Source organism: Delphinus delphis, chromosome 8 (assembly GCF_949987515.2).
Source record: "Delphinus delphis chromosome 8, mDelDel1.2, whole genome shotgun sequence".
Lineage (NCBI taxonomy): Eukaryota > Metazoa > Chordata > Mammalia > Artiodactyla > Delphinidae > Delphinus > Delphinus delphis.
Genome location: NC_082690.1, coordinates 37480771 through 37503138, shown reverse-complemented (window position 1 = coordinate 37503138; position 22368 = coordinate 37480771).

Genomic DNA, 22368 nt, shown 5'->3' with positions numbered 1-22368 from the left:
TGTGATAAGATTTAACATCTCCTGTGACAGTGAAGTATAATAATAACTCAACTGCAAAGCTTAAACACACACAGATATCTGTAGAAATATTTTTCATGTCTTGATACATTTCTTTGCCTAATTTTTTGAATCACATCTCCCTCCTCCAACTTTCTTTTTCTTATTTTGTATCTTCTCAATTTCTAGATATTATAACATTAAGGGTCATCACAAATTGAAAACCAGGAACAAAAATCTCAAATTCTATATATTTGATTTTTTGTGAAAGGGAGGATTTTCTGGTACAATATAGCCAAGAACATACAAATAGTTTAATGAAACTATTTTGAAACTTACTGCTCAACTGGCATGGAATAAAGGCCTGAGGGGCTCAGCCAGTAAATAGTCTGGTGTCTCTGAGCAAGATTGGGATCTATAAATGATAATTGCCCCATGACTGGTACTACTTCATTTTTGAAAATGAAAGTTTCTTGTTTGCAAATGAAGGGTACATTCTGAGAGAAAGCTGTGGAAAAGCTTAGGATACTTTAGGAAATGTTGCAAGCACCTAAACAGATAAAAAGAGGGGAAAGAGAACAGTAAGAAAAAGGCATGTGTATGAGATGAATCATGAGAATCTGTTCAGAGAAAGAAATGTTGAAGGAACAATAACGGGAAGAGCGGAACCTAAGCCTCATCACTCCCTCCTGCTTCCCACACATTCACTCTGGCCTAGCTCAAAACAGAGACATGATGAGCACTTTTTTTTTTTTCTTTGCGGTACGCAGGCCCCCCACTGTTGTGGCCTCTCCCATTTCGGAGCACAGGCTCCGGACGCGCAGGCTCAGCGGCCATGGCTCACGGCCCAGCCGCTCCGCGGCATGTGGGATTCTCCCGGACCGGGGCACGAACCCGTGTCCCCTGCATCAGCAGGAGGACTCTCAACCACTGCGCCACCAGGGAAGCCCATGATCAGCACTTTTGATATGAAATTTTGGGACAAAAAGTGAAAGGGAGAAGACTATCAATAACTTAATAATGTGTAGAACTGGAGGGAAAAGTTTAAAAACTGACAATACTTATTTTGGCTTTACCTACCACAAAGGCTATTATAAATGAGAAATTCTGAAGAAAGAGACCTCTTAAAATGGAAAAGAATGAGAGAAAGGACCCTAATGTTGAGTACCATCTGTGGAGTACAGAGTTCATGTGCATTATATTATTAGTTTTCACATTAATAATACATTTATTTTTCTTCCTATTTTTATATAGGAAAAGTGAGGCTCAAGAGATTTAATTTTGTTTATCCTAGGTCATACAATTCACTGAATTTCAACTGTGTTTATTTGTCTAATGTTGAATTTAGTACTATCACTCAGTAAAATCCTGTAGTATTCTGCTCAGAGTAGTTGAGAGAAACATATTTAGTGTTCAACTTGATTCATTTTATCTAGCGTCTCTACATCCACCCCCACATAAATGTTTAAAAAATAGCACAGGGTCATGAATATCGAGCTCTATAAGTTGTTGAGCGTTCCATATGTTGTTGCAGGCTAAGGTTGGGAGAGACTGGAATACATATTATATGGATGAGTAACATGGATAACTAAAAACCTGGAGGGGACCTGAGTGAGTCCTAGTATAACTTAAAAGGAAACTGATGAGTCATGTAAGTCTTAAATTACATGACCAGGCCACATGAATGGCAGCTAGACTACAATGCCACATTTATTTTAAAAACCAAGAAATTAAGATTTACCAGAGCTAATAAAGTGGTACAGCTTGTCCTACAACATAATTGAGACATTAGTTCAATCATTCATAAATTAAACTTTTATTTAGTACCTTCTGCATGACAAATCAATGTTAGCCAACTGGAGTATAATCATGATTAAGGACTGAGAATGACTATTCTAGCCATCAAGGAGCGTGCTATCTAGTGATATAAACTTAACTATTATGATGTGTTAAACATATTAAGAATATGAGACCATCAAGGAGAAGCATTAACTCATTTGTAGGAAGTTAGGGACAGTTTATCGGAAAGGATATACATGGATACAGATATAAGTATGTAGATATTTATTTATATATTTCATAGAGAGATTAAGTTTTAGTCAAATTAAAATGATGGGGAAGAACATTCTAGATAAAGAGGACTTTAAGGAGGAAATTGGGGAATTCTTGGGTGAAAAATGCAAATATGATTTGAATTTTTACTCTGCCACTTGGTTGAGACCTTGGTTAGTTTCTTGACTTCTCCAAACTTCAATTTTCTCATCTATTAGAAGATTATACACAGGGAACTCTGCTCAATATTATGTAACAACATAAAGAGGAAAAGAATTTGAAAAAGAATTTGAAAAACTCATCTGCGGTGTTGACATTGTCACACATTAATCTTTTATATGAATAGGTCTGTTCTTTGGATCTCCACTACGTTTTAATGATGAATGTGTCTATCCCTTAAATGGTACCATAGTGTCTCAATTGGTATAAAGTTATAAAAAGTATTGAAAGCAAAAAAAAAAAAAAAAAAAAAAATTACAATAAAACTCTCTACAGAAAATGGTTTGTGAGACATAACCAGTGTAACTCACTAGGATGTTCAGACTACTATAGCTGAAACTTGACGATGATGTTTCTCCATACATGTTGCCTCCATACGTCTGATGTCCTGAGAGTCTACCTTCAGTATTGCTTGAGGAAGGGCAAACCTAAAGGTATTTAAAAATTATGTTAGTTACTCACTGCTATGCTAGATGGACCATAGTTCTGATTTAGCATGGTAACTCCTTTTCATTTAGGCCTGTCCTTCTAAATCCCTTAGATTCGAGCAGTAGCCTGGGTGAATGTTTTGCATGTCGTGTAGTACAAATGGCCACATCACACAACTTGTTTAACTTTAGAATCCCTATATTAAGAGTTGCCACAACACACCTACTTTGCTTCAGGAAGTGGTGTTGTGACAGCTGAGATACATAAATTCTGAAGCAAAGTAAAGAGCTTAGGGGACTCATTTGCATGTCAAAACACAAATTTTGCTTCTTCCTCATTTTCATTGACAATGAATGTGTCTAGCTAATGGGAGCAACCTGACAGAGTTAGGCATTTCAATGAGTTCTCTAAATGCTTTGCTATAGTAGAGTCTTCAAGTTAAAATAAAACTTTAATCATGTAGCCACCTCCAAGTTTTAGAGTAATAATGACGATTAAGGACCTTAGTCTGCTTCTCTGTGCTACAAAAGAATTGACATCCATGGGGGAAAGAAACCAAAAAATTTCTTTCATTTCTTTTTTGGCAGTTTTTATTGAAATCTTAGAATCCTGGGGAAACCTGGGAATCTGCCCACTTTCTTTATAGTCAGAGAGTACACTTTAAATTTCATCATCCTCGTGCATGTTTTTCTTGAGAAAAACATCTTTATAAACTACCTATGAACAGTGCTTCATTTATCATGCATGTTAATTTTTGCAATGTGCATCTTAATTCTAAAGTAAGGGGCTATACCATATTTATAGTATGTCAAAACAAAAATGTTAAAAAAAAATGAGTTTTGAGACACTTAGCTCAACATCCAACTTCAGGATACAAGGTGGGATTAAAGGGACCTTCTCCACTCCCAAATGATGAGCCCTGAAGTGAAGCACTGAAATGTGTTCTTATTCCCCTTGATTTGGATTGCCAAATGGTATCTACGTGAGTTTTGAAAATAGAAATCAACTACCTGCACGCAACATATTTACATTATAAGACTTTAACTTTCAACTATAGACACTAACATAATTTTTTTATTCCACCATCTCTAACAACCTGACTCAACTATTTCAGGAAACTCTTATAAGAAAGATAAACAATTGTCAATGACTTCACTGTCCATTACACATACCCACTCCAACTCCCCTAGCCACCCTTGCAAAGACTCTCTCTTTGACCAAAGTTGAGTCCAGCTCCTCTTAGCCCTCTTGGGCCTCTACTAGGCCTTGGATTCTGTCCTTTGCCCAGTTAGTCCAGTTTTAGCAAGAATCCTGCTGAATAGAGATGACTTAACAAAAATCCCCCACCCTTGCTGTCTCATCACCCTCCTCATCTGATCAAATTCCTTATCCCTGGATATCTTAGCAGGCTGGCCTTCCTTCAACAAGGATCCTATAAAGTTGGTTTAGCCAGAATCCTCCGTACTCCTGATGTTTCCTCTTAGTAATTTTCCATCCACAGACCCCCACCCTGTGCCTTGTCTATAAATTCTCACTTGTCCTTGTTGTATGCAGAGTTAAGCTTAAACTCTCTCTCCTACAAACCCCCCATTGCAATAGTCACTCTTTAATAAAGTCATTCTTACTGCTTTTAACAAGTGTCATGAAAAAGTTTTCTTTAACAACTTCCTGCCAAAAATTTTAAGTCAACAGCAAACTTCAGTCTCTATGCTATAGACAGCATTAAACAACTGTTTATTCCCAAGCCTCTTAAAAACCCTTGCCTTAAAATCCTTCTCTTTCTGTGTTCACCAGCCCCAACCAATTCTCTCATGATCCTTTCTCAATCCTAATCAAGCCTTCATGTTGGAATACCCACTTTACAACAGAATTGAAAACCATGTAAATATTCCAAATTTGCCCAACATTGCCCCAGACACTAAGAATCTATCAAGACAGTTCTCTCCCTTACTGTACTAAAAATAAGCTCATAATTACATTGTTGACAAATTATTTTGTGGGAGCCAATATTTGACAGTCTCAGTTCCCATAAAAATCTAATTGAAACCTTCTCAAAGCTATGGCCCAAGACCCTGTCTGGGAAATAGTACACTCCTCTGAGGCCCCTTGAGCCTCCCACCTGGGAGGCTCTACGGCTGTGCCAGTGACATAAGTCTCCTATTGGATACAAGCTCTGAATTCTTTCTTCCTTCCTTTTTCCCTTTCTAATTATCATGAATATTTTTAGCTCTTATATGGGAGATCTGGACAAGCCACTGCAGTTCTGGCTCAATGCGTGATAATCATTAGAAAGCAGAAGCTCACTATAGTCTCACTCTTGACTCATCTTGCATAAGGCAGTACCCACAAACACCAAACTATTAGATGCATCTGCTAACTTGGTTTTAGGTTTTTAGGGTGTTTTTTTTTGTTGTTTGTTTGTTTTTTAAGACTGATGTTTTCTCTGTTGCTTACTGAAAGTAACACCATGTTTCTCTATAAATAAGCTTACCTCCAATGAAATTCTGTTGCAATTTCTCATATATTTCCATACATTATTGTAATATTTAAAGCCTGGAATCTCTTTTTCCATTATATGATAAAGAGAAAACTCATAACTGTCTAGCCTCTGCTTGCAAGCTATTCGTGCCATAAATAATTTTATCAGAAACTCCTTTCAGTTACCTAGATTTAATGTGTTTGTTCATGGGTCATATGTGAGGACTGAAACAGGAAAATATTAAGCAGGACATATTGTAATAGATCTCACTTTATCAGAATAATATCCTTTACCATAGGCAAATAGTCCCAGATAATTCATTGCACTCACCACAAACTTTGGCTAGTGTATCAGTCTGAGTCCAATCATGAAAAAGAAACCACATAGGGAGTCAAATGTGAATTTTAATGAATAGAATCTTTGAGCTTTGATTGGAGAGGAGCTATAACGTAAAGAGAACTTTTAGGATTTCATAGTGCTGAGAGAGAGTACTCATGAAGAGTTAAACTTGGAAGTGGGACCATACTACAACAGGCCACTGTCAGATTTGGCGAGTGGGCTGCAGTTTGCTGACTTCTGTGTAAGATATTTACACTGGCTTTAATGATAATAAGATCAATTCCTCTGTGCATAACTTTTCCTTTATGAGTTAGCATATGGTTGACACATCAAGAGATATTTCCTATTCTCAGCTCGACACTATTGCAAACAGACGTGGGCAAATACTGAAATAATATCATGCAACATATATAGTCTAATTAATAAAAGGTATGCTCAGCTTTTCCTAAATTACCAAACACTGTGTTCTCAGTAAGAAACATCAATGAAAAGCAGCTCTTGAATTTTGAAGGAGAGGATCCTATCAAACATTAACAATTAGTACAATAGTGATATTCTAATGAATTAATCCTTGGATTTATATATCTCAATTAAAAGAAATATATTATTCTCACAGAATCACAGGAAGTTGATCCCTACCAGAGACCTCAAACTGAACATTATTAGGACTTCTCCAGCTATAGATACTTTTTGGAAGGAGATAGCTTCTATCCAAGACTCTAGATTAATTAGACAACTACAGTAGATGTAGGCATCTCCCACCCAAGATCCATGGAACACTAACACAGATAGTAACAGTTTAATATGCATTAATTTATTCTTTCTGCTGTATTTTCTCATGCTTTTCTTGTCTAACGCTACCTTTAACTATCTTACTTTTAAGACCTATATACTAAATAATCTTTTCTGTTTCCTTAATCTCTCCTTGGTTTGAATACAATATCTGGTTCAAATTTGCTCATAAATGGGTCAAAGCATACAACCAAACTCACGATATTTTACACATTTAATATAGGAGTTCTGTATCTTCCCTTAGTAACAGTTTTTCTTTATTTGCTTCTGTTATTTTTTTGTTAATGAATTAGTGTTTTTTCTTTATTTGCTTCTGTCATTTTTTTGTTAATGAATTAGTTGTTTCCTGGGTAGTAAGATTCAATTGTTAGATGATATTTTGTTTTATTATTATTGTTTTTTTTTGCTGGTTCTGTATGATTTTCTTTTTTCTTTTTTTTATTGAAGTATAGTTGATTTACAATGTTGTGCCAATCTCTGCTGTACAGCAAAGTGACTCAGTTATACACATATATACATTTTTTATATTAATTTCCATATGGTTTCTCACAGGATATTGAATATAGTTCCCTGTGATATACATTAGGACCTTGTTGTTTACCCATCCTAAATGTAATAGTTCGCATCTACCTACCCAAAATTCCCAGTCCCTTCCTCTGCCTCCCCTCCTCCCCCTTGGCAACCATAAGTCTGTTCTCTATGTCTATGAGTCTGTTTCTGTTTTGTATATAGGTTCATTGGTGCCATATTGTAGATTCTACATATAAGTGATACAGTATGATATTTGTCTTTCTCTTTCTGACCTACTCCAGTTAGTATGATACTCTCTGGTTGAATCCATGTTGCTGCAAATGGCATTATTTTGTTCTTTTTTATGGCTGAGTAGTATTCCATTTTATATATGTACCACATCTTCCTTATCCATTCATCTGTCAGTGGACATTTAGGTTGTTTCCATGTCTTGGCTATCATGAATAGTGCTGCTATGAAAATAGGGGTGCATGTATCTTTTTGAATTATAGTTTTGTCTAGGTATATTCCTATGAGTGAGATTGCTGGATCATAAGGTCATTCTATTTTAACTTTTCTGAGGAACCTCCATACTGTTTTCCATTGGCTGTACCAACTTACATTCCCACCAACAGTGTAAGAGGGTTCCCTTTTCTCCACACCCTCTCCAGCATTTGTTATTTGTATAATACTTTTTAATGTTAGCTATTCTGACTGGTGTGAGGTGGTACCTCATTGTAGTTTTGATTTGCATTTCTCTAATAATTAGTGATGTTGAGCATCTTTTCATGTGCCTACTGGCCATCTGTATGTTTTCTTTGGAGAAATGTCTATTAAGGTCTTCTGCTTTTTCTATTGGGTTGTTTTGTTGTTGTTGAGGTGTATGAGCTGTTTGTATATTTTGGAGATTAAGGCCTTGGCTGTAGCATCATATGCAAATATTTTCTTCCATTCTGTAGGTTGTCTTTTTTTTTTTTTTTTTTTTTTGGCTTTATTTGCTGTGCAAAAGCTTGTAAGTTTGATTAGGTCATTTTTGTTTTTATTCCTATTGTCTTGGGAGACTGACCTAAGAAAACATTGGTAAGATTTATGTCAGAATGTTTTGCCTGTGCTCTCTTCTAGGAGTTTTATGATGTCATGTCTTATGTTTAAGTCTTTAGTCCATTTTGAGTTTATTTTTTGTGCATGATGTGAGGGTGTGTTCTAACTTCATTGATTTACAACCAGCTATCCAACTTTCCCAGCACCACTTACTGAAGAGACTCTCTTTTACTATTTGATATTCTTGCCTCCTTTGTTGATTAATTGACCATAGGTGTGTAGGTTTTTTTCTGGGCTCTGTGTTGTGTTCCATTGATTCATATGCCTGTTTTTGTATGAATACCACACTGTTTTGATTACTGTAGCTTTGTACTAATGTCTGAAGTATGGGTAGGGTTATGCCTCCTGCTTTGTTTTTTTTTTTTTTTCCCCCTCAGGATTGCTCTAGCAATTCTGGGCCTTTTAGGGTTCATGTAAATTTTTGGATTATTTGTTCTAGTTCTGTGAAAATGTCATGGGTAATTTGATAGTGATCACGTTAAATCTGTGGCTTGCCTTGTGTAGTATTGCCATTTTAACAATATTAATTCTTCTGATCCAAGAGCATGGGATATCTTTCCATTTCTTTGAATCCTCCTTTATTTCCTTTATTAATGTTTTATAGTTCTCACCATATAAGACTTTCACCTCCTTGGTCAGGTTTATTCCTAGGTATTTTATATTTTTGGTGCAATTTTTTTTTTTTTTTTTTGCTGTACATGGGCCTCTCACTGTTGTGGCCTCTCCCATTGTGGAGCACAGGCTCCAGAAGCACAGGCTCAGTGGCCATGGCTCACAGGCCTAGCAACTCCACAGCATGAGGGATCTTCCCAGACCAGGGTACAAACCCATGTCCCCTGCATCGGCAGGTGGACCCTCAACCACTGCGCCACCAGGGAAGCCCTGGTGCAATTTTAAAAGTTTTTTTTTTTTTTTTTACATTTTCTTTCTGATATTTCTTTTTTAGTGTAAAGGAATGCAACCTATTTCTGAATCTTAATCTTGTATCCTGCTACTTTGTTGAACTCATTTATTAGCTCTAGTAGTTTCTGTGTGGAGTCCTTAGGGTTTTCTATATATAGTTAGATGATATTTTTGATGGTAAACATTACAGTTAGTCAGGAGAGCCAGAAATCTAAAACTAGCTCTCATTTCATTTCTAGAAAAAGAAGCTCCTTTCTCTTCTGAATTAATGTTCAGGGACCTTTTGAGGAAACTATTCATTGTAATAGAATTTTCACAGAAACAGTAATTGAAAGAGAACTAAGAAAGGCTTTTGTTTGTAATATCGTACATTTGAAGGCTGTTGTAATTTTTTACATCTTAAAAGTAAGATGTACTACTTCTCTTTTGTTTTAAATATACCAAGTGACCTCAATAGCACAGATATTATTTCCTGTCACCGGACCATTCTTAATAAATGAGAGGGGTCAAAGCATTACAAAAATAGATTGTTGATGGTCCCCAGTGACTGGTATGCATTTGTAGCAAAAAAGCCTATTGGCTACTACCTGAAACCTGGACAAGTTCATCTTCACACTGTAAACTGATTGCTGATTTCATGATAGCACCTGACCTGACATCACCCAGAATCCATTTTGCCTTATTATTATTTCCTCTGTGAAAAGAAAGTTGTTAGACAAATTAATTGAAGAAGAAAAACAGAAGAAGGAAAAACTAAATTGGAGAACCAAAACCCTAACCACTCAAGATGAATTCTAATTTTTTTTTCAATCTTCAAAACTCTTTACTTCATGCTCTATGAGAGGCTCAGAAAGTAGGAAAACTGTTATATGAATGAAAGTATATTAAAGAATAGCACTATAGCTAGACAATGCCTCCAGGGCTGCTGAACTCCTGAAACATGAAGTTCATGAAATCAGGCAGGTGGTGTTTGAAACTAGAGCCATTTTAGATACACAATTGGCCTTCAGAGAGAGACCTTGCTGGATATTTGTAACAGATACTATTTTCTCTATAAATTTAGAAGTGAGGTCATTGATAAAATTAAGTGGGCATGATTATAGGATAGGAAGATCAAAGAGAGCAGAGATATTTTGAAATAGAAAATTTGATGAGCAGAAGAAAAGACTAATTAGGGATGGAACATACCAAAAGGCATTGGAAAACCATGTGGGTTTGGAGGCCATAAATTTTCAGCATTGTAGTTTGTTGTATGATATCTCTCCTGTGCTGTTCAACTTATTATCTAAGGTATAATGGGAATCAAGTAGAGGGGCAGAATGAAAAATAATTGTGCCTGTTTTTAATAACTGATTATGCTGTATGTCCATTTAATGTTAAACATGTCTTATTATATTAATATTACTTAGACTATTTAAGTCAGATGGGCTGCCTATAGGAATTCTAAAGTCTTTAAACATAGGGGATTTTAGTCAACAGTACCCTATAAAATTTTAATTGGGCCTTAACTTTAATGCTATTTTAACTTTTAAAATTGGAGTATTAACAATTTTAATTTAATTTATTGAAGAAAATTCGAGAGGGCTTGAATCCTCAAGAATTTAGGAAACTCTGCTTAGTCTTCAAAATAGATCATCAACATAAAAGCTTCCAGTTCAGTTATTATCATTTATTAATGATTTATTAATGAAATCTGAAAAGTTTTAAAAGTCAGACTTAAAACATTTTTGTTATACTCACTTCTTTCCAAAGACTAAAGTTTTTAAATATGCGGAAACAGATGTGCCTCTTCAGCAAGAGTTCACTAATGCACACACTCATACAAACAAATACACACATAAATGTCCATTTTAATGGGTTCAAAAAGAAATTTTGAGAAATAAATACAAAAGAGTCATTATGAAAGTTATATGGGTGTGAGAGGTCTACATATATGAGCTTATAATCATTAGATTGCTTTGGTTTCTAAGATATTGTTCTTAGCGAGCTTCATTCAAGTGCTTAAAGAGGAGTCTCAAAATTAAGCATTTGTCTACTATTAGTTGTGATTTACTTTTTTTACTACATGTTTTACATGATATACTACAAGATTTGCAACTTTACTTTCTACTCCATTAGTTTATGAATTCTTGAAGGAGAGGCTAATTATTCAGGCTAATTGTCCTCCTGAACACCGCAAATATTTTGTGATTGCAGAGCAGGAGTGGGGCTGTTGGATCATATGGTAGCGCTATCTTTAGTTTTTTAAGGAAACTCCATACTGTTCTCCATAATGGCAGAACCAGGTTACATTCCCACCAACAGTATAGGAGGGTTCCCTTTTCTCCCACACCCTCTCCAACATTTATAATTTGTAGATTTTTTTATGATGGCCATTCTGACTGGTGTGAGGTAGTACCTCTTTGTAGTTTTGATTTGCATTTCTCTAATTAGTGATGTAGAGCATCTTTTCATGTGCTTTTTGGCCATCTGTATATCTTCTGTGAAGAAATGTCTATTTAGATCTTCCACCCATTTTTTGATTGCATTGCTGTTTGTTTGTTTGTTTTTACATTGAGCTGCATGAGCTATTTGTATATTTTGGAGATTAATCCCTTGTCAGTCAATTTGCTTTCAAATATTTTTCTTCCCATTCAGAGGGTTGTCTTTTTATTTTGTGTATGGTTTCCTTTGCTGTGTAAAAGCTTTTAAGTTTAATTAGGTCCCATTTCCTTATTTCTTTTTAAATGTTCATCACTCTAGGAGGTGGATCAAAAAAGATCTTACTGTAATTTATGTAAATTTTCCAATTTGTATGCAAACACAAAAGACTCCAGATAGCCAAAGCAATCTTGAGAAATAAAAATGAAGCTGGAGGAATCAGCCTCCCTGACTTCAGACTATTCTACAAAACTACAGTAATCAAGACAATATAGTACTGGCACAAAAACAGAAATATAGGTCAGTGGAACAGGATAGAAAGCCCAGAGATAAACTCATGCATCTATGGTCAACTAATCTATGACAAAGGAGTCAAGGATATACAATGGAGAAAAGAGAACCTCCTCAATAAGTTGTGCTGGAAAAACTGGACAGATATATATAAAAGAATGGAATCAGAACAATCCCTAACACCAAACACAAAAAATAAACTCAGAATGGATTAAAGACCTAAACGTAAGGCTGGATACTATAAAAGTCTTAGAGGAAAACATAGGCAGAATACTCTTTGATATTTGGATATTTCTAAAAGACATTATGAAGATATGTTCATCATAAGCAGATACTGAGCCTGACCCATGGCAGGGTATATCATGATAGCAGTGTCTGAAACTTATGTACTTTTATATATTTTGAAAATTATTTCACTTAATCATAGGTTGAGTAATGTTCAATTACCAAATAAAGAGCATTTTCTAATATTTCTATATTCAAAATGAATTAGGTTTTTAAAACCTAGCTGTAGTTGAAAAACATAAAGTTCAATCAAAGTTATGGGATCTCCCACTTTTTTTTTTAATATACAGGCTTTGTTTTTAGAATAGTTTTAGGCTCACAGCAAAACTGACTGGAAAGCACAGAAAGTTCCTATACCCCACCTTCCCCCACATATGTACAATTTTCCCCTGACATCAACAACCCCACCAGAGTGGTGCATTTATTACGATTGATGAACCTACATTGATACATCATTATCACCTAAAGTCCATAGAATGCATTAGGATTCATCGTTGGTTGTAGTACATTCTGTGGCTTTTAACAAAAGTATAAGGACACATTTCCATCATTATAGTCATATAGAATATGCTCACTGCCCTAAAAAATCCCCTGTACTTCAACTATTCATCTTTTCCTCTCTCCTTGGGCATTTTGTTTTACACAGCCTATCTACTTAATTAATTGGCTACATCAATTTACATTCTCACCAACTGTGTAGGAGGGTTCACTTTTCTTTACACCATCTCCAGAATTTATTATTTGTCAACTTTTTGATGATAGCCATTCTGACTGGTGTGAGGTGATGTCTCATTTTGGTTTTGATTTGTATTTCTCTAATATTTGGGAATGTTAAATATCTTTTCATGTGCTTATTGGCCACCTGTGAGTCTTCTTTGGAGAAATGTCTATTTAGATCTTCTGCCCATCTTTTGACTGGGTTTTTTTTTTTTTTTTGAGTTGTATGAGCTGTTTGTATATTTTGGATATTAACTCCTTGTAAGTTGCATCATTTACAAATATTTTCTCCCATTCCATAGGTTGTCTTTTTGTTTTGTTGGTGGTTTCCTTTGCTGTGTAAAAGCTTTTAAATTTGATTAGGTCCCACTTGTTTATTTTGTTTTTATTTCTTTTGCCTTGGGAGACTGATCTAAGAAAATATTGCTATGGCTTTTGTCAGAAAATCTTTTGCGTATATTCTTTTCTAGGTCTTTTATAGTGTCACTGCTTATACCTAGGTCTTTAAACAATTTTGAGTTTATTTTCATATATGGTGTGAGGGAGTGTTCTAATGTCACTGATTTACATGTAGCTGTCTAGCTTTCCCAACACCACTTGTTGAAGAGACGTCTAATCTCTATTGTATATTCTTGCCTCCTTTGTAACAGGCACTAGGTTTTCAGTATGGCCATTAAACTCTGAGAAACATTGCTCTAGAAGATGGGCAAATAGTGATATGAAGCTGCGTTGTCAGTTCTATGATATTTGAAGTGTGTTTCTCTAAGAGATGAGACAGAAAATTTCTGATATATATATATAATAGATACCAGTTCTCAGATATATCTAAGCACAGGGAAATACTAAAGTCCCTTGAAAGAATTTCTTAACCAGAGAGAGATGGTCACAAAGGCTTGCCAGAACATGATTTTCTTAGTTTCTCCTCAGGAATATATGTGAAAACTAAGCAAAGTGAACAAGATGGAGTAGGGTCAAGGATGGAGGAGGTTCATACAGTTGAGGGGTTTGATGTGACAGATGTTAAATGTAAAGGCATATTGATTTTATATCAATACTCAGTATATGTGGATATATACTGTATATGAGTATACTAAATATATATGGATATTTATATATCTATATCTATACTAATGAGGGTATGTATACTGACAAACATATCTATACATAGTGTATTAGTGAGTATATATGTATATGGTTATATATATTGTTGCACAGGTTAACTAATGAATACACACACACACAATGTATGTAAGTATTCATATTGTGGTTTGGGAGTTACAATTCATTGTAGTTAGTGTTTGTGTCTAATAATGCTATTATGGTGGTATGTATGCAAATCCTTTATTATTTATAATTAGATTCTTGAAGATAAAAATGCAATATATCTTACTGAATGAGGATTAATAAATTATATGACCATCGTTTTAATTAATGTTCTTGTCCTAATGATTCCACCAGAGAATATATTGATGCTTTGGATTGTCTTCACCATGTTAAGAGAAATTATAAACCTCTTAGGCAATTTTAATTTTGTCTCTAATTGAAAATTATATTATATCACATAGAATTCATCACAAATTACACTGGAACCTAAAAAGAAGTGTAGATTCCTTCTATAATTAATGAATTCACAAATGAATAATGTGAATGAATTTATAAAGGTGGGAAATAATATTGTTACATTCACTTGATATACCAAATATAAGGGTCACATAGTTGAGAAAGAAAATGCTTTATTCAAGTATTTCTATTATAACTATATTTCCTCTTAGTCAGTGTTCTAATACTTGATATGTAATGAAAACTATTACACAAGTTAACTAAATAAGAGGATGATTGAAAGATTATTCTACTCAAAGCAGAACTAAAAATTTGGAATTAAAATAAAATTAGGATATATTGTAAGAGAGGTATAAGTGGCAAATTGCTTTTGATTTTAAATATTTGTATTTCAAGTATAGATGTTTTCATGAGTAGGGAAATAGAAACATTTTTTTTTTAAATTATAAAGTTAATACAAGTGTTCTAAGTTAAGATTTTGAATATAATAATTTTTGAAACTCTGCTCTAAATAAAGGGATATGCTAGATAAAATGTAAAAATAATATTAAATATATACTGGTGTTAAAAAATGTCCTTATGGAGCAGAAATATAAAATATAAAATGCACAGCTCTATAGAGAGTTGCTTATGAGGTGCTCAGGCCAGGATGGGATCCCACTGCTTATGAGAAGATGGGGTCAAATTCATTCTTTACTTGATGAGAGACATTGCATTCTGTATATACAACTTAGATAGAGGGCTAAGAAGACAGCATAATAATTGCTATTAGAATAGCTTACCTGGCTTCTGAGTTTGTAGCTGAAAAAGAAAATCTGCCTGTGACTGAGAGCAGAAGCATAGACATGCATACATGGTTGAGGAATTGATTTTTCCTCATGTGTTTAAAGCCCCAGGATAACACATCTCTGTTGGTTGAGAAATCAAATTTGATTCACTAAAGTAAACTTGGTTTATGTTATATACCTTAATAGTCTTTGAAATCATTTCCCAGGGATAACATACATATGAGGAAAAAATATCTTTAAATTAGAAGCTCACAAATAAGAACTACAAGGTACAAGAGAAAACTAACAAATTAAACAGTCAAAATAATCATTGGTCAAAATAAAATATAGGACCAATATAACAATTTGAAGGTATTTTAGATAGTTGTGTTTAAATTTTAAAAGAGGTAAAGGAGGAATTAACATAGTAATTAAAAAATAGAAGCTAATTAAATAAAACCTGTTGGTTTTAAAAACTGAGGACTACCTAAACAACTATCAACAGTGTAATGGATACATAAATTGTGATGTATTTGGAATATTTTCATTATGGAATCCGGTACAATAATAAGGTATTATGCAATGCCTGAAATGAAGAAAAGGGAGATTTTGTGATCCTGATAATACTATATTTCTTGATTTGAGTACAGATTATGAGCTTTTATTTTGGGCAAATTCATCAATCTTTACAAATAAAATATGTGCACATTTTTAGAATTATATTAAACTTCATTAATTTTTAAAAATTTTAATTTATTTAATTAATATACTTTTGGCTGCATAGGGTCTTCATTGCTCCGTGCAGGCTTTCTCTAGTTGTGGCTAGCAGGGGCTACTCTTTGTTGCAGTGCACGGGATTCTTATTGTTGTGGCTTGTCTTGTTGTGGAGCATGGGCTCTCAGCGTGTGGGCTTCAGTAGTTGTGGCATGTGGGCACATTAGTTGCAGCTCGCAGCTCTAGAGTGCAGGCTCAGTATTTGTGGCACATGGGCTTAGTTGCTCCGTGGCATGTGGGATCTTCCCAGACCAGGGCTTGAACCCATGTCTCCTGCATTGGCAAGCAGATTCTTAACAACTGCACCACCAGGGAGGCCCCTTCAATAGTTTTTTAAATATTTAAAACATGTAGTTATTTATAATAATAATAACATATTGGAAATGCAAAATGGAATCCCTAAAATTATAAAGGCGTAGCTTGTCTAGTTGACAGACCTGAGACAGCTAAATAGGGAATTAGCAGATTAGCAGTAGACATTGCCTACTCTGTGCCAGGCAATGCTCTAAGCACATTATACATTAACATCACAACAAACTTCTATTATCCCCCTTTTTGCAAATAAAGAAATTAAAGGACACAATGTATCCAAAAACATTTGGTATATTTTTAACAGAGAGGTGGAAGCTAAATTCTCTTCAAGGTATTCTGGTACCAGAGTCCATTCTTTTAAACACAAACCTGTACTTAGTGCTCTAGTTATAAGACTATAACTGGAGAATTCACCAAGAACACAGCGAGACATTATGCATTATGAATTTTTTCATTCAACTAATATGCACTGAGTACCTGCAGTGTGCCTACAGCTATCCTAGGAACTTGGGATGAATTAGTGATTTTAAAAAAAGACAAGTGTATTTGTTCTCAGGGAGCTTATATAATTTGATAGAAAATATGAAAGATACATAAAAAAACAGGAATTGAATCATTTTGTGTTGGGTGAGAAATCAAAACTCAGATACTCGAACAATAGTCTAATAGCATTTTCAGAAAAAGATAATGAGAAGTAAAGGGAGGCACAATTTTAAAATATATGGACAAAGAATTTTCTAGAACTGAAGAAAATCTTGAATTGATCATTATTAATACCAAAATTTATGATAACTTATTAATGACAAAAATCAGTGAAAGTTTTAGTTTCTAATTATCATTTTATACTTTTTCCCATAACATTCTTACAAATATTGGATAGATTTGCTTCTATGTAACTTTTACTTCTGGGACCAATTGTGAGTGGTATTATTTTCCAAATGATATCTAATTGCTTATTTATAATGAATAGGAATTATTGAACATTGTATATTTTGTGCCAAGTCATTCTATTAAACTCTTTTTATCAGTTCTAACATATTACTAATTGGTTCATATATTCTCTTGATTTTTTCTATATAGACTATTAAAATTCTTATAGAACAATTTGTTTCTTCCTTACTTCTCTTTTTGCCTATTGCATTAGTATTTAGGAGATAAGTTTATCATGCTTTTTAGCTAGTAAGAATCTTTGAACACTCTTATTTTGTTTGAAGAGTTTTTTACTTTATTATTCTCCCTCACCAAGGTAAAGAAAAATTAATTGTCCTAGCATAACTTACAGCCAGAACTCAGGGATATATATTATGCTTTTTATATCTGAATTACCTTTTTAGATATTTAAATATACTGAAACATAATTTCTATACAATAACATGCATTAACTTAAATGTAGAGGTCAATTAGTTTATTTTTTATTTAAATATAGTTTATTTACAATGTTATATTAGTTTCAAGTGTACAATATAGGGATTGATTAAATAAATGTAGAAAAAATCAATACACAAACTGTATAATAGCTGAGTACATAAACTTCCCCCTTCCCCAAGAGGGTACAGGTTAACAATTTTGTTACTGATATACATGTAAACTAGAATTGATCAATTAAGTAAATGGTGAATGATGGGAGCCTGGTTTCTCAGTCTTGGAGTGGGAGTATACACATAAGCAAGGAGGAAACCAGAGAAATCCATGTGGTAATGGATTACATTCAAAGATATCAATATGAATTCATGGTTAGCTTAATATAGATATAAGTGGTTACATATAGAAATATTTTATGTGTGTGAATATATACTCTTTAGGATACACACATGCATTTCCTCGCTTCTGCTCTGAGAAGGCCTAGAAGCAATGACATCTCAGTAACAATGAGCGTATCTTGCACCTAGACCTTGGTTTCTAATACCATTCTGCAATAAAGGAACCAGAATTCCTCAGGGGGAAAAAATAGCTGATTCTGACACTGGTGCAAAAAATATACAAGATGAGGTTGGAGTAAAAAAATACTTGAAAATAATGAAATACTTGAAAAATTAACATGTGCTTTGATGGCAATATATCAAAGGGACAAATAAGCCAATTGAAAGAACTCTCAATGGCCAGAGCCAGAATGATTTGAGTGAGAAATGTTCTTCTTTATTCATTTATCCATTCAGGGGCACTTAGGCTGCTTCCATATCTTGGCTATTTTAAATAATGCTGCAGTGAATATAAGAGTGCAGATCTTTTCAAATTATGTTTTCATTTTCTTCAGATAAATAACCAGGAGTGAAATTGCTGGATCATATGAGAGTTCTATTTTTAATTTTTTGAGGAATCTTCATGCTGTTTTCCATAGTGGCTGCAGCACTGTATGTTCCCAACAACAGTGCACAAGGGTTCCCTTTCCTCCACAACCTTGCTGACACTTGTTATTTGATATCTTTTTGATGATAGCCACCTTAAATTTCCCTTCTGATGTCCTTGTTACTTTTTTGGAGACCCATGGTCTATTTATAAAAAAGTTAGGACAATACACCCATGGATTCCTTACTGATCTATGGACATTACTATGTTGTGTCATTTTTTTTGTTGTTGTTCTATATGCAATAGAATAGTTATGTATGGTGAGTTACCATGGCATTCTTTGACATTAATTTTATTTCCAATATTTTCCTATTACTCTGTGGTACTCTTCTGATTCTTTTTTTTTAGCTTTCAATAAGTCTCTTCTGTTAGGGTGTCTTCTGCCTGTTATAACTATGTCCATAGTCTAGTTTGTTTACAACTTCATTTGTTCCATAAGCAAATATACCTGGGAGTTTGAATTTGAATCTACTTAAATGTATGTCACCACCTAATTCAAGTTTCTCTAGAAAAATATATCTAATTATCCATTTTAAGGTTTCTTATATATAATGTGGGTATGGAAAAATTAAAAGAGATAATGGTTGAGAGTATCCTAGATTTGAAAACAAGCATGAGTTCTGACAGCAAAGGAGCACACCAAGTAATTAACTGGACTAAACACAATTCCATACACAATGTTTTGAAACTAAAAAATATAAATATATCTTTACAACAACAATCATTAAATAGTGTATTACAATCAAAATAATAATAATGTTTCTAACGTCAGACTTCTCACCAGATTCAAAGGTGTCCATAAAACTGTTAACTAACACATTCAACCAACATGTTGAGAGTAAAAAACAACTGTCAAATAGAGAAAAAAAAATCAATATTAAAAAAAAAATAAAGCCAGTGTATTACAACAAGGAGGAAATTAAATTCATAAGAAAAGATTGGGTAGTTATCAGTGAGGGTGAACAAAGAAATTGGTAAACATGTTAGTAACTCAGTATGGTGGTTGACTCTCGTTACTATTAATAATAATTTAATTATTATGTTGAGTGATTTTGGAGCTGGAGGAATCAGGATCCCTGACTTCAGACCATACTACAAAGCTACAGTAATCAAGACAATATAGTACTGGCACAAAAACAGAACAGATCAATGGTACAGGAGAGAAAGCCCAGAGATAAACCCATGCACCTTTGGTCACCTAATATATGACAAAGAAGGCCAGAATATACAATGGAGGAAAGACAGTCTCTTCAATAAGTGGAGCTGGGAAAACTGGACAGCTACAAATATGAAATTAGAACACTTTCTAACACCAGACACAAAAATAAACTCAAAATGGGTTAAAGACCTAAATGTAAGGCCAGACATTATAAAACTTTTAGAGGAAAACATAGGCAGAACACTCTTTGACATAAATCACAGCAAGATCTTTTTTGACCCACCTTCTAGATTAATGAGAATAAAAACAAAAACAAATGGGAGCTAATTAAACTTAAAAACTTCTGCACAGCACAGGAAACCATAAACAAGACAAAAAAGACAACCCTCAGAGTGGGAGAAAATATTTGCAAAAGAAGCAACTGATAAAGGATTAATCTCCAAAGTATACAAACAGTTCATGCAGCTTAATATCAAAAAACCAAACAACCGAATCAAAAAATGGGCAGAATACCTAAATAGACATTTCTCCAAAGAAGTTATACAAATGGCCAACAAACACATGGAAAGATGCTCAACATCACTAATTATTAGAGAAATGCAAATCAAAACTACAATGAGGTATCAGCTCATACTGGTCAGAATGGCCATCATCAAAAAATCTACAAACAATAAATGGTAGAGAGGGTGTGGGAGAAAAGGGAACCCTCTTAACACTATTGGTGGGAATGTAAATTGATACAACCACTATGGAGAACAGTATGGAAGTTCCTTAGAAAACTAAAAATAGAACTACCATATGACCCAGAAATCCCATTACTGGGCATATACCCTGAGAAAACCATAATTCCAGAAGAGACATGTACCCCAATGTTCATTGCAGCACTATTTACAATAGCCAGGACATGGAAGTAACCCAAATGTCCATCAGCAGAAGAATGGTTAAAGATGTGGCAATATATACAATGGAATATTACTCATCCATAAAAAGGAACAAATTTGGATCATTTATAGAGATGGGGATGGACCTAGAGACTGTCATATAGAGTGAAGTAAGTCAGAAAGAGAAAAACAAATATTGGATATTAATGCATATTTGTAGAATCTGAAAAAAGTGGTATAGATGATCTTATTTACAAAGCAGAAATAGAGACACAGATGTAGAGAACAAACATATGGATACTAAGGGGGAAAGGAGGTGTGGAATAAATTGGGAGATTGGGATTGACATATATGCACATTGATACAATGTATAAAACAGATAACTACTGAGAACCTACTGTATAGCACAGGGAACTCTACTCAATGCTCTGTGGTGACCTAAATGGGAAGGAAATCCAAAAAAGAAGGGATATATGTATACATATTTTTGATTCACTTTACTGTACAGTAGAAACTAAACAGCATTGTAAAGCAACTATACTCCAATAAAAATTAAAAAAAAAAGTTAATGAGGAATAAACGTCAAAGCTATGAAAAGGAAAGAAAGAAAGAAAGAAAGCAGCTTAGTTTTTTTGGTTTTGTTTTTTTTCTTTTCCTGAAAGGGTGAGGGTTACATGCTAAGAACAGACATTGGAACAATGTGATTAATACAGAGCTTTCTGAAACCTAACTTAGGAAAAATGCAGGATGTGTTCAGTAACTTGAATAATAAAGTATGAGGATTATACTCTGGATTCATAATAAAATAAAATCTTCCAAAAAGATAAGAAGCCTGTAGTGTATTCAAAATAATAGAAAAGCATATTTGATAGTTTCTTTAGTTTGGATGTGCTGTGAGGGTAAAGGAGCTGAGAAATTGGATAAGTTGTAGCTTAGAGTAGTATACACAGCATATACACATTCAGTCTACACTTCAGTGGATGGATGAATAAATTAATATCAATATAATTTTTGATATATAAAGTTGTAGATTTATGATAGGAGCTAGGCCAAATGTGCCGAAATGGAAATATCCTTTTCCTCTAGAACTATTAAATACCACCAAAACTGGTGCTAGCCTTCCCACTTTGTCCTCTACTCTGCATTGATCTTGTCCTTGAGAAATAAAATTTATAAAATAAAAACTCACATATTTCCATTTCATTTTTGGATACCTTTGTATACTAGATGTGGTTAGTTTTGCTGACATAGTTATCTGCCAGATATTTAACAAAACTTTTATCTGATACTCTGCGTCAAAAGAAGTTCCGAAGAATCTGTTGGATATTACCATCTGAAGTCTCTGAAAAAATGGCCAAGCACAGATATAAGGAATCAAATCCCTAAAAGCTTTACAGTTTAAGCCCTAAGGTGTTCAATAAAGCACAGTTGTATGCATACTTCCTTGTCAATTTACCTAATCTATAATGTGTTCAATGAAATGATTCAGTATGTTTGGTTTCTTAACTCTGTCTCATGGAATTATTTATATTACTATTACAGTCTTCTTAAAATTATTTTTTTTACCTCCATCAAAGTGATTTCTTGATACATTTTAAATCTATATTAGTTATTCCCTTCCATTTTGATAGAGATTTTTAAAAAATGGTACTTGGCTGGGTGTAGAGTTGAGACTGTTTTTTATTAGTAGGAGTATTTGGAGGGGCTCAAATTAATAGCCTTGTTTTCCCACTCTGGTTAAAAGTGAAAGAAAACAAATTAAAAAAATCATATTGATTGTCCAATATAAAAGTATATCATAAATATTTTATGACA